The 13,476-nt window shown below is 37.5% G+C and overlaps 1 non-coding gene across 1 annotated transcript; it reads right to left on the bottom strand.

Annotated features, from left to right (window-relative positions):
- Window positions 1-12,078: 12,078 nt before the first annotated feature.
- LOC116467627 (U6 spliceosomal RNA) lies at window positions 12,079-12,185 on the bottom strand. The gene has a single exon (XR_004247844.1). It is a non-coding gene; the product is annotated as a U6 spliceosomal RNA (small nuclear RNA).
- Window positions 12,186-13,476: the final 1,291 nt, after the last annotated feature.

The following is a 13,476-nucleotide window of genomic DNA, read 5'->3' as shown; positions in this document are numbered from 1 at the left end:
GGCTATGCATCCATCCAGTCCTAGGCTTTTCTTTCATAGGAGGATTTTTATTACTGTTTCAATCTTGATACTTGTTATTGGTATATTCAGGGTTTTGGTTTTTCCTGACTTAATCTTGGCAGGTTTTATATTTCCAGAAATGTATCCATTATCCAATTTCTCCAGTTTTCAGCATATAGTTGTTCATAATAATCTCTCACAAACATTGGTATTTCTGTGATATTAGTTGCAATATCTCCTTTTTCATTTCTGATTTTGGTTATTTGTGTCTTCTCTCTTCTATTCTTGGCTAGTGATTTATCAATTTTACCTTTTCAAAGAACAAGCTTTCCATTTAGTTGACCCTTTCAGTTTTTGCCTCTATTTCATTTAGCTCTGCTCGAATCTTTGTGTTTTTTTTTTTTTTTTTTTTTTTTTTTTTTTTTTTTGCTGATGCTAATTTTGGCTTTAGTCTATTCTTACTTTTCTAGTTCTTTGAGATACACTGTTAGATTGTTGATTTGTAAACTTTCTACTTTTCTGGTATAGACACTTATTGCTATAACCTTCTCTCTTAGCACTGCTTTTGCTGTATCCCACAGATTTTGATACGTTGTGTATTCATTTTCACTTTTTTCAAGAAATTTTTAAATCTGTGACTTCATTTTTTTGACCCAATAATCATTCATGATCATGTTATTTAATTTCCTTGTATTTATATCATTTTCTGAGTTTCTCTTGATATCAATTTCTAGTTTTATTGTGGACTGAAAACATCTATTCTATTCTATTCTATTCTACCCTACTCTACTCTACTCTACTCTAAATTCACAGAGTTTCACTCTCACCCAGGCTGGAGTGCAGTGGCGCGATCTCGGCTCAGTGCAACCTCCACCTCCTGGGTTCAAGCCATTCTCCTGCCTCAGCCTTCTGTGGAGCTGGGATTACAGGTACATGCCACCACCCCCGGCTACTTTTTGTATTTTTAGTAGAGACGGGGTTTTGCCATGCTGGCCAGGCTTGTCTCAAACTCCTGACATTGTGATCCACCCACCTCGGCCTCCCAGAGTGCTGGGATTACAGGCGTGAGCCACCACGCCCAGCCTATATTATTTCATTTAAATTTACATATATATTTGAAACTTGTTTTGTGGCCTAACATGTGGTCTGTCCTGGAGATGGTTTCAATTGCTGATTAAAAGAATGTATATACTACAGTTGTTGGATACAGTGTTCTATAAGTGTCTGTTAGGATCATTTGTTCTAAACTCCAATTTAAACCCAATGTTTCTTTTCTGATTTTCTTTCTAGAGGGTCTATCTAATGCTGAGAGTAGGATGTTGAATTCTCCCACTATTACGGTATTGCAGTCAGTCTCTTAATTTAGACATAGCAATAAATGCTTTATGAATCTCAGTGCTATGGTGTTAGGCACATATATATTTAAAATTCTTATATCCTTTTGCTAGATTAATCCATTTATCATTATATAATTGACCTTCTTTGTCATTTTTTACTGTTCTTGACTTAAAGTGTGTTTTATCTGATATAAATATAGCTACTACTGCTCACTTTTCATTTCCGTTTGCATAGAATATTTTTTCATCCCTTTATTTTCAGTTTATATGTGTCTTTACTGGTCACATGAGTTTCTCATTAGCAGCATATACTTCAATCATATTTTTTAACATCCATTTACTCATTCTATAGCTCTTAAAACGAGAATTTAATCCATTTGTACTTAAGGTTATTATTGATATGTCAGGCTTTGTTCCTGTCACATTGTTGTTTTCTGGTTGCTATATATATTCTTTGTTTCTCTCTTTTTCTCTTATAGTTTGTCATTGTGGTTTGGTGGATTTCTGTAATGGTACCATTTGAGTCCTTTCTCATTCTCCTTTGTATAATTGCTTTACTGGTGAATTTTATAATTTCATGTGTTTTTTCCTTATTGTAAATATTGTTCTTTCACTTCCAGGTTTAGGACTGTCTTGATTTCTTGTAGGACTGGTCCCATGGTAACAAATTCTCACAGCATCCATTTGCCTAGAAATTACTTTATTTCTTCATCATTTATGAAGGAAAATTTTGCTAACTATAATATACTTGGGTGGCAGTTTTCTTCTTTTGGCACTGTAAGTATATTATCCCATTATCTTCTGGTCTTTAAGGTTTCAGCTGAGAAATCCACTGTTAGTCTGATGGGGTTTTCTTTATAGGGGACTAAATGCTTTCTCTTGTTGTTTTTAGTATTTGCTGTTTAACATTGATTTCAGATAATCTGATTATAATGTGCTGTGGTGAAAACCTTTTGGTGTTGTATCTTCCTGGGGATCATTGAGCCTCTTGTATATGAATGAGTAAATCTCTTGCTAAAGTTGGGTAGTTTTTGTTTATTATTATGTTAAATAGGTTTTCTAATCGTTTCTTTGTTTTCTCACCCTGCAGTATACCAATAATTCATAAGTTCAGTCACTTTATGTCATCCCAAATGTCATTTTTTCATTTTTATTTATTTTTGTCTTACTAGATAATTTGAAAAGACCTGAGAATATTCCTTCTGCCTGATCTCATGTATTGTTGAAATTGTCAAATGTATTTTGTATTTCCTTTAATGACTTCTCCAGTTCTAGAACTTCTATTTGGTTCTTTAAAAAAAAAAAAAATCTATCCTTTTGGTAAGTTTCTCATTTATATCCTAAATCGTTTTTCTGATTTTTTGTTTTTTGTTTTTTGAATTTGATTGTATCTCACTGAGCTTCTTTAAAATTAACATTTTGAATTATTTATCTGAGATTTCAAAAATTTCTTTTTGATTTTGATCTACTACTATAGATTTATTGTGTTCCTTTGGAGGTGTCACATTTCCTTGCTTTTTCATGATTGCTGTGTACTTAGAAGATATCTGTTTATCTGGTGTAACAGTCACTTCCTCCTATTTTTGAACTTCCTTTTATAGGGGAGAACTTTTTCCTGCAGATGTATCTATGGCGTTGGTTGGGTTAGGGTACTTTGTTTTTGATTCTGGGTGCATGCAGTAGTGTAGTCTCTGTATAATTTCTTTGGCTGTAAAAAGCTTTGATGATATCTACTATTTCCTAGCTGGGTGAGGCTATGGTTATTAGTGGAAACTGTGGCGAAATTGTGCTAAGAGACTAGGATGGCATGTTAGCCAGTCTTTAGAACCCAGTGGGAGCATTGGTGGACTGACCATGCCTACCTTTGTGCCCCAGGAAAGTGCATGCTACCACTTGTGTTGGCAGTTATTAGTGAGTTGATTCTTGGCCCTCTAGGTGGTTTGCTCAGATGCCAATAGTGGTAGTGGTGGATCAGGTGGGTGGAAGGGTTGTCAGGCCTCTGGGTGATGGGTGATGGCAGTAGCAATGGTGAGATGATTTTCTTGGTCTCAAGCAGTGTGCATTAACACTGGTAGTAGCTGTGATGGGCGGGGCAGCCCAGTCTCCAGGCCCATAGGTGGCTCTTACAGCTGAGGTGGTAATGGTAGGAGTTTAGGCACAAACTCAGATCCCCAGGAAGTGTGCTCAGGTGCCCAAGGTAGAGGATTATGTTGGGCAATCCCCAAGACCTTGGACTATGTGCTCAGTCTCAAAGGAAAGGGCAAAAATGGTCCAGGTGGGCTCGAGCTCAAGCCCCACAATGGTGAAAGTGGGAACCATTCGTGGTGTGTGGGAGTGGGGCAGTCCTTAACCCCCAGGTGGGGTTTTCAAGTGAGGGATGGTAGCATCCATGCTGAAGAGGTGTTTCTCATTGAGATAATGGAAGAATGAACATGTATTTATCATTGAGATAATAGAAGAATGACCCTGAGGGCATTTTGGAGATTATCAGGATAGGCCCTCCCATCACAAGCACAGAAAGTCAGGATTTAAGGGACAAAATGATTTCAAAAAAGGGCCCAAAGGCACTTGAGGGACTTCAGCACACACTACCCAATGCTGTCTCAAGACTCTAATCCCCACATTTTGATACAGCACTACTCACCTACCCCAGGTTTTGCTCCAGCTGGCCCACATACAGCAGCAACCTCAGTGGCCACTTCTCTGATGGCACACAGAGTACATTAGCCATGGGGATATAGCTACCTTCACCTAGATTTCCAAGGATAGAGTCACCAGAAGCCTTGGGTGCATAGCCACCATGAGAGCAGAGCTACCACAGAAAGACCCACTAGTGCAATGCTGATGGAGCCATGAGAATGAGGCCACCCCTGAGACTCCAAACCAACAGAGGATCCTAGTGTGTGATTCCAGTCTGAGAGAGCTACAGGCAGGTGACTCCAACCCATGAGAGCTGCCATGGGGGAATATTGTTAGATCAATTTCTAATATACCAAGTAATTTTATGAATAAAGAGCTCATTATATTTATAGAAATATAAGCTAACAAATTGTAGACTATCTTACATATGAAAACCTTTTGGAGGCTTAGGGAGAAAATGCCAAAACATTTTATCTTATTTATATCCTAGAAAAAAATGTCTAAATTGTCTGCTCAAATTTCCTAAACCAAAATAAATAATAAATTCTTGCAAAATACAGTGACCTACTTCACCAGTGTAAACCAAAATAGAATTATAAATCCCTCAACCAACTAAAGAACCCTCCCCTTAGCCAAGAGCATTCCAAAGTTAACCTGAACAATTAGTTCAGGCCATGATGGGAAGTGGGGGTCGAACATGCATTATTATGCCCTCCTCCCTTTGGAATTTAGAAACAGCTGACCAGCATTAACATTAAAACAGGAACCTTAAGACTGATAGAACAGACTCTTTAAGTCTGATAGGAAACATTTACAATCTATTCTCTCTGAAGCCTGCTACCTGGAGGTTTCATCTGCATGATAAAACCTTGGTTTCCACAACTCCTTATCTTAATTCAGACATTCCTCCCTATTGATTCCAGGTCTTTAGATAATAACTCTTTCAACTAATTGTCATTCAGAAAATCTTTGAATCCACCTATGACCTGGAAACCCCCACTTCCAGTTGTCTCACTTTTCCAGACAAAACCCATGTACATCTTACATGTATTAATTGATGCCTTATGTCTCCCTAAAATGTGTAAAACCAAGCTGTTGCCCAACTGCCTTGAGCACATGTTCTCAGGACCCGTTGGGATCTGTGTCATGGGCCATTGATCACTCATATTTGGCTCAGAATAAATCATCTTTAAGTGTTTTATGGACTTTAAGTCTTTTCATCAACACCAGATTGTTTAAATAAATTAATAAATGGTTAAATACTAATAAAAATATAAATTACTTTAGAATACCACATAGTAATAAAAAGCCACCAATAAGATGAAGATAGAATTAAATAGACAAAAATCACTTCTGCAATCAGAATAAAGACAGGCTTAAAAAGGCAACAGAGATTTCTATCTTCAGTATATAAATTATGGTACATCACTGGATATATGCTCAAACTCAAATCAAATCAATCTTATCATAACATTTCTTTAAAAAGGCCTTTCAGAGATTGTAGGAGCAAGAAAGATCACTGTCTTGTGGTTTTTGAATTAATGATATCTTTAATTTACACTTCTCAAAGCTGCTTATTTTTTCTTATAGAACAGCCTTAAAGTTTTTGATTCCAAAAGGAAAATCAATTATATCTTCAGAAACTCACTTCTTTATGATTAAAAAAATAACACTTTGTGCATTAGAAAAAGTAATAAACTCTCATTTCCCATGAACAAGGAATGTATTTCTTAATTCCTTCTCCATAGCCTCTTCTCCTCTAGTCCTGAGATATGTAGATTTTTTTTTACTTTGTTTACTCAACCTTAATCAAAAAGTTAAAACTTCGTTATCTGTTATAAAATATTTTGAATGCATCTTCATGCATAACTCCTTATCCTGAATCAGTTAGTTAACCCATTAATGTTCTGTAAGTCACTGTTAAGTTGGTTTTTCTTTTTTTTTTCTTTTTTTTTTAAAAAAAAGACAAGGTCTCACTGTCCCAGGTTGGAGTGCTGTGGCATGATTACGGCTCACCATAACCTTGAACTGCTGAGCTCAAGTGATCCTCCTGCCTCAGCCTCCTAAGAAGCTAGGACAGCAAGTGTGTGCCACCATGCCTGGCTAGTTTTGTTTTTTTTTTTTAATGTTTTGTGGAGATATGTTCTTGCCATGTTACCCCTGGTCTTGAACTCCTAGACTCAAACGATCTTCCTGTCTCAGCCACCCAAAGTGCTGAGACTATAGGTGTGAGCCACTGTCCCCACCCAGTTGTTATTTCTATTAAAATAATAATGACATAGATTTAAGACTGGTTCTGGTGATTATTTGTTAATATGGCTACTCTAGGGGCCAAGGGAAAGCTTTCTCTTCATCCTCTGAAGTTTCACTGAAAAAAAAAAAAAAACTCACAAAAGGCAGATTAATAGGAGAAATCACACACAAATTAATTATTGTGCACAGAAAGAACATCAGAGTGATTACTCCAACCTCCAGTGGAGTATAGAAGCTTGTATACCACCTTGAGGTTATAGAAAGAATGGGGGCTTGGATCTTGGCCAAAACCAGGTTATGGAAGTAAGTCAGGTTATAGTAACAAAACAGGTTATAAGAGAGAGAAATGAGAAGGCATGGCTAGCAAAGGGGTCTTGTTACATAGATGAAACCTCACAAGTAGCAGCCTTCAGAGAAAATAGATCGTAAATGTTTCTTTCAGACCTTCAAGGTGTCAGTCTCTCAATCTTTCCTAAATTTGGACAAGGGAGGGTCTCAGAGAAAACCTGATTGCATCAATGCCAGATTCTCTCTGTTTTTTTTTTTTGAGATGGAGCTTCGCTCTTGTCACCCAAGGCTGGAGTGCAATGGCGAGATCTTGGCTCACTGCAACCTCTGCCTCCCATGTTCAAGTGATTCTCCTACCTCAGCCTCCTGAGTAGCTGGGATTACAGGCACACGCCACCATGCCCAGCTAATTTTTGTATTTTTAGTAGAGATGGGGTTTCACCATGTTGTCCAGGCTGGTCTCAATCTCTTGACCTCGTGATCTGCCCGCCTCAGCCTCCCAGAGTGCTGGGATTATAGGCGTGAGCCACTGCGCCTGGCCCAGATTCTCTTCAGATGCAAACATCCCTCACAAAAGACAGCTCTGCAGGATTACCTCTGTATGCTGGTTCTCTGAATAACCATCTCAAAATATGTCAAAGAACTACATTTTGGCATGAAATATTTTCATTTCCTTCACCATAGAAAAATTAATCTTTTTCTAGAATCACAAATAACCAGAAGAACACATCTTAAATGTATTTAATAAATCAGCAACAGTCATACTCCAATAAACCTGAATCTGAAAGCAGCCAATTAACAAGATTCTCTTCTGAGTTATCACATTTCTAAAGCTGGCATTAGCCCACTCCTACCTTTGAAAATTTACCATTCCCTCCACACCATGCATCCCCCAAAGTCCTGTGTAAGATCAATTATCTGCTTTGCTTGAGAAGACTTTGCTGGACTCTCATAACTATTGTTTACCTAAGTAAGCAATAAATTCAGCTTTGCATTTTATTTGCATTATTGGTTGGTGGGCTCATCCATTTATATAATTATGGTTTTATTTGGTTTCTTTGTTTGTTTTTTTGAGACAAAGTCTTGCCCTGTCACCCAGGCTGGAGTGCAGTGGCACAATCTCAGCTTACTGCAACCTCCACCTCCCAGGTTCAAGCGAATCTCTTGCCTCAGCCTCCTGAGTAGCTGGGATTACAGGCACCTGCCACCATGTGCAGCTAATTTTTGTATTTTTAGTATTCACCATATTGTCCAGACTGGTCTCGAACTCATGACCTCAGGTGATCCACCCACCTGGGCCTCCCAAAGTGCTGGGATTACAGGCGTGAGATGCTGTGCCCGGCCAATATGACTATGTTTTATTTTGTTTTGTTTGAGATGGAGTATCGCTGTCACTCAGGCTGGAGTGCAGTGGCACAATCTCAGCTCACTGCAAGCTCCACCTCCTGGGTTCAAGCAATTCTCCTGCCTCAGCCTCCTGAGTAGCTGGGACTACAGGTGCATGTCACCACGCCCGGCTAATTTTTTTTATTTTTAGTAGCAATGTGGTTTCACCGTGTTAGCCAGGATGGTCTCGATCTCCTGACCTTGTGATCCGCCTGCCTCGGCCTCCCGAAGTGCTGGGATTACAGGTGTGAGCCACCAAGCCCGGCCATGATTATGTTTTAACAAGTGTACTAACCTGGAAAAATAACTTTTATTCTGGTCCTTCTTTTCACAATTTTCTTCAATACAATCTGGATATTTTTGGCAGTATTACCTTTATTATCCTTTGCCATATTTTTTTTCTTGAAGAATATATAATGATCATCTCATATTTCTATCATCAGTAAAACTTATTTTGACATTCATGTCTCCATATAGGCTGGTTTCTACACACACAACTTGTCAGATCAACCAGTGCCAATAGGAGCTTCCAATTATTATTTCACTTTTATGAAATTTCTTCACTGTCTTCCTGGTCAAAACTCATTTGCCCTTGCAGAATCACTATCAAGGAAAAAAAATCCCATTCTGGAATACTTTAACTCATTTCAAAAATTGAATTGAACATTTATTCAACTAAATTGAATACAGTAACTTAATTGAACGCATACAATATATTTAAAATATTTTACATTCGCCAAAATTTGCAGGATTTTATCTTTGAAATGGAAATGAGGAGGGAAAATCAGATTTTATCATCAAATTCTGCTTAACTTCACACTCTTTGAAATGAATCTCAACTATTTCTCTGAAAATAAAGCCTTTATAAGTGTGACTATGTTCTCCATGGTACAGTTAATATTGAACAATTAAAAAAATAGAATGACAAAATGAATAAATCAATTTATTCACTTATATATTAGAAAAAATAAAATTGACAGTTTCCCCATTGTTGCCCATAGACCTAGGCAAAAGAAAAATCTTTGGTCAGGGTCATAAGTTTTAAAGAGCCTCACATATCATAAATATCATTTATTAAAAAACATATGGGTTCTGACTCTCAGAATTCAACACTCAGTGCCGATAGCAGAATCCATAACCCTAAACATCAGCATCAACTCTTATGCCTAACAATTTTTCAGGCAAAGAAAAAGCTTTGAAACATTTCTTGCCCATGTCCTCCAAAACAAAAGGTGATTGCAACCAATCACCAGGGAAGTGTGTGAATTCTATAGCTTCCCTATCTGACACGAACACAGCTTGAGAGGGAGGAGGATATGAACGGCAGAGGCGCTCAAATAGGAGAAAAACCAATATAATTACCTAGTCAATTCCTTCCTGTCAGCATGAACACAATATATTCTCACAGAGCAAAAAATTTCCCATTAGTACATACAACCCTAACAGTCATAGAAGGTAGACATGACAAATTTACTACATTACAAAATTCTCATTACTAGGTCTAGACTTATCATATGAATACTCACTTTCATGTAGTATGTAAAAGAACATTATTTTATTAAATGTTTAAAAGGATTTAATTAAATGAGAACATTAAATTAAAATGTTCAGTTTAATATAATTATTTGAATTAATTTTTGAAAATTATTATTTAGAAGTTATATTTTGCATTTTAATTTCAAGATAAAACTTTTTGGAAAATAAGTTTTAGTTATTTTTACATTAATATATTTTGGTGAAAATGTATTTAATTTCTTATACTGGGAAAACAATTACAGTCTTTTAGATGATTGAAAGTGAGTTCACATTTAGGTCATAATAGGATACATAAAAGTGAACAGCCAAAGAAGTTGAAAAAATAAAAAAACTCTTTAGAATGGTAGTTTGTTTATTTTTATTTAAGTGAAAAAAAAGAAAGAAACTAGATTTTACTTAAACATGACCAACCTAAGTTTAGCATACAGGATACTACAAATGATTAATTTAATGAAGATTTATTTTTTAATCAAAATAATGAAAATGAGAAAACAAAAAAGTATCTCCTCAAATTCAGAACTTGAACAGGCCAGATGAAAATCCTGCAATTTCACTTAATCATTCTTGATTAAAAGAACATTAAATGTGTCACTTGCATACAAAAAGGATCATGTGCATTTATTAGAACTGAAAGAAAACTGAATAAACAGCAACATATAGTGTTCAACAATGATAAGAAAATGCCTATACAGAATATCAGTTTGAAGTTATTTAAATAATAAAATTATTTGTTCATTTTTGCCAAGCATGACATTGATTTTGTATACAATATTTACAGAAAACAACAAAAAATCATTTCTAGATTTAGTAGAAATGATCTCAGAAAGTGATGTAACATTAAACATGTAAACCTGATATAAATAATAAAATGAATAATCGCTCGACATGAGGAACATTTCCTGTCCCAATGCAAAACCAAACACCACTTAGGGCCATTTAGCATCACTAGGATTCTTGGCTTTGGTTCCTAATAAATATGTTAAATATACTGGAGCAGGAAGAGCCACAGACAAAACCCCTCTGACACCGAATTAAAGAAGGACGGGGTTTATTTGGCCGGGAGCATCGGCAAGACTCCTGTCTCAAGAGCCGAGCTCCCCGATTGCACAATTCTTGTCCCTTTTAAGGGCTCACAACTCTAAGGGGTTTGATCTTCAGTTACCAGGCCCGGAATGCAGCACCAGGCTGTCTGGAATCTATTAACATAACGGATTAGCTTAGATCTTCAGCTACCAGGCTTGGAATGCAGCGCGGGGCTGTCTGACTGATTTTACTTCTTGTCTTTTCTTTAACTCCTACTTTTTCTTTGAGGCAGAAATTGGGCATAGGGCAATATGGGGGTGGTCTCCTTCTTTACTACCACTAATTATTTCTGGTTTTGCCTTTCCAGTCCACCAAAGTCAAATTATCTAAGCTGGACTACTCATAGACATCCTCCTATGCACTTCACTGTTTTCACTACACAGAGGAGAAGCACAGGTAACTTCATGTCTGCATCCCTGAAAATTTTCTCCCTACTGTCCTTCCCAAGGAATTCCAAGTGATCCTTGATATAAGTGCCCCAGTAGAGTTCACTGACCCCAGAAGGCCCACTCCTGGCAGGCCACTGTTTCTGAAATTGCATAGGTTTCTGTAGGTAAAGTATAACATAAGCAGCAGAGCTCCCCTATAATCCTGTCCTCCAGAACCACCTTGTAGAGTACAACTCCTAGGAAAAAGTCCCTTTGGTATTTGACTTACTGTAGGTACCTTTAAATGAGGTCCAAACTACCTGGCCATGAAGAATTCTGGTTTATCTTGTAGCAAGGGTGCATCTGCTTGTGCTTGTGCTTAAAAATACACAGCTTGAATCTCAGCCATGAAAAAACAGGTGAACTTGCTCTATTCTACTTTTTGAGCATCTGTTAGCATCAGCAGGTAGAAGAGGCCATTTTAAATTGCAGGTTCGGTAAAATGTTGAGAAGCCAACAGGCATCTCAAGACACACTTAAAAGTGTTTTCTCAGCTTTTGCCTATTAGTAACCCAATTTTCTGAGCCTAGAACATCCATGGAAGAGAGGGCCAGTGAATCAAAATTCTCTCATCCCTTCTATAACTTCTGCTATTTAAAATGCTGCAAATCAACATTATTCACAACAGCTAAAACTTGGAAGCAGCCCAAATGCTCACTGATGGATGTACGGATGGATGGGTGGACGGATAGATGGATATGCAAAATGTGGTCCATTCATACAATGAAATATTATTCAGCCTTAAAAAGGAAGAAAATTCTGACAGATGCCACAATATGCATGAATCTTGAGAGCATAATCTGCAGTGAAATAACTGAACACTTTACCATTAAGTAATGCCCATCTTTGTCTTTTTTTAATCTTTGTTGGTTTAAATTCTATTTTGCCTGAAATCGGAATAGCAACTCCTGCTGTGTTTTGTTTTCAAATTGCTCTGTAGATTTTTCTCTGTCTCTTTACTGTGAGCTTATGGGTGTCATTGCATACGAGATGGGTTCTTGAAAACAGCATACCATTCGGTCTTGCTTCTTTATCCAGCTTGCCACTCTGTGCCTTTTAATTTGAGCATGTAGCCCATTTACGTTCAAGATTAATATTGATATGTGCAGATTTGATCCTGTCGCAGTAAAAATATGGAATGCTTCATGAATTTTTGTGTCATCCTTGCACAGGAGCCATGTTAATCTTCTCAATATTGTTCCAGTTTTAGTACATGTGCTGCTAAAGTGAGCATGAGATATGAATATTTTGCCTTTCAGAGTTGCCCTGTGAGTCTTCCCTGTGGAAGAAAATGCTCTGTTGTAACTCCAAACTGGTTGGTTTTCTATCCTCCTGAGAGCATTCTGATGATGATTTGATCACCATTTCTCTTATCCATACCAATAAGTCTATTGGAAATAGTAGAGGAAGGCTCCATCTCCCACAGCTCTCTCATACAATATTTGTCAATACTTCTGGTCATCTTTCCCACACCCATGCTTATAGCTATATCTCTGATACTCTATGGAGCTGATGGTGGCTTTTGCAGAACCTGAAAAATTGGTCAAATTGACTCAAGGCAGTTTCTCCAAGAATAAGAACTAGACTCAGCTCTTCAGAATGAAGTAGGAATTAGAGCAGATGGTGGGGAGACCCTGTGAGGGACATTGTCAATTAGTATCTCCTGACTAATATAGGTCCCACATGGGGGATTCTTGAAATTGTAAACAACACTTTCTTTTCAAGAATCTATATCCACTCTTGGGATGGTACTTTTATGCCATTATTAACTTTAGCCCCTCCTGAAACTATGGTACAGTTGCCACTTTCTCATGGAAAGCCAAAATTCTGCTGGGGGCAGGATAAATATGCCATTTCCACTTGACAAGAGAAGCTTTTTGAGTACACCTTGTCTTTTTAGCCATAGACTCTGTATTAGTCCATTTTCCCACTGCTATAAAAGAGTACCTGAGTCTGGGCAATTTACAAAGAAAATAGGTTTAATTGACTCACAGTTCCACATGGCTGGGGAAGCCTCAGGAAATGTAGAATCATGGCAAAAAGCAAAGGGGATACTTTATTCCCCATTCCACTGCCAGAAGAAAAGCTGTTTACTCAACTGCCCAATGAGTTCTCATGTAGCTAAGATTTCCCAAAATACCTGACCTGATTTACTGGCACTGCTAAACTGAAAGCTGATGGTGTGCACAAGGCTTCTGCAGGTGTTCAAACTCACTGCCACCTGCTCCAAACTCAAAAGAGATGTGGTTGTTCAGCTCAGTGAGCAGATCTGAAGCCATTCCCAGGATCAGTCAAATACTGCCCTTGATAAACCTTGCTATACTTTCACTGACTCTTGACCTGTTGCAAAAGGCTAGAGGTTTAACCAGCCACTTGAAAAACTACGACTATCAGATTAAAGACACATTTCTTTGGTGCCATGTAGTGTGAAAACAAATTCAGGCTGCTAATTGAACTATTGCAGCCATTTTTGTAGATGGCCATGCCAGGTGTACATTTTCTGATTAAACCAGCTGGAATTACAC

The sequence above is a fragment of the Hylobates moloch genome, unplaced genomic scaffold (genome assembly GCF_009828535.3).
Source record: "Hylobates moloch isolate HMO894 unplaced genomic scaffold, HMol_V3 SCAFFOLD_4, whole genome shotgun sequence".
In the NCBI taxonomy this organism is placed as follows: Eukaryota; Metazoa; Chordata; class Mammalia; order Primates; family Hylobatidae; genus Hylobates; species Hylobates moloch.
The sequence above is the reverse complement of the archived record's forward strand: the minus strand, read 5'-3'. Positions and strand labels throughout refer to the sequence as shown.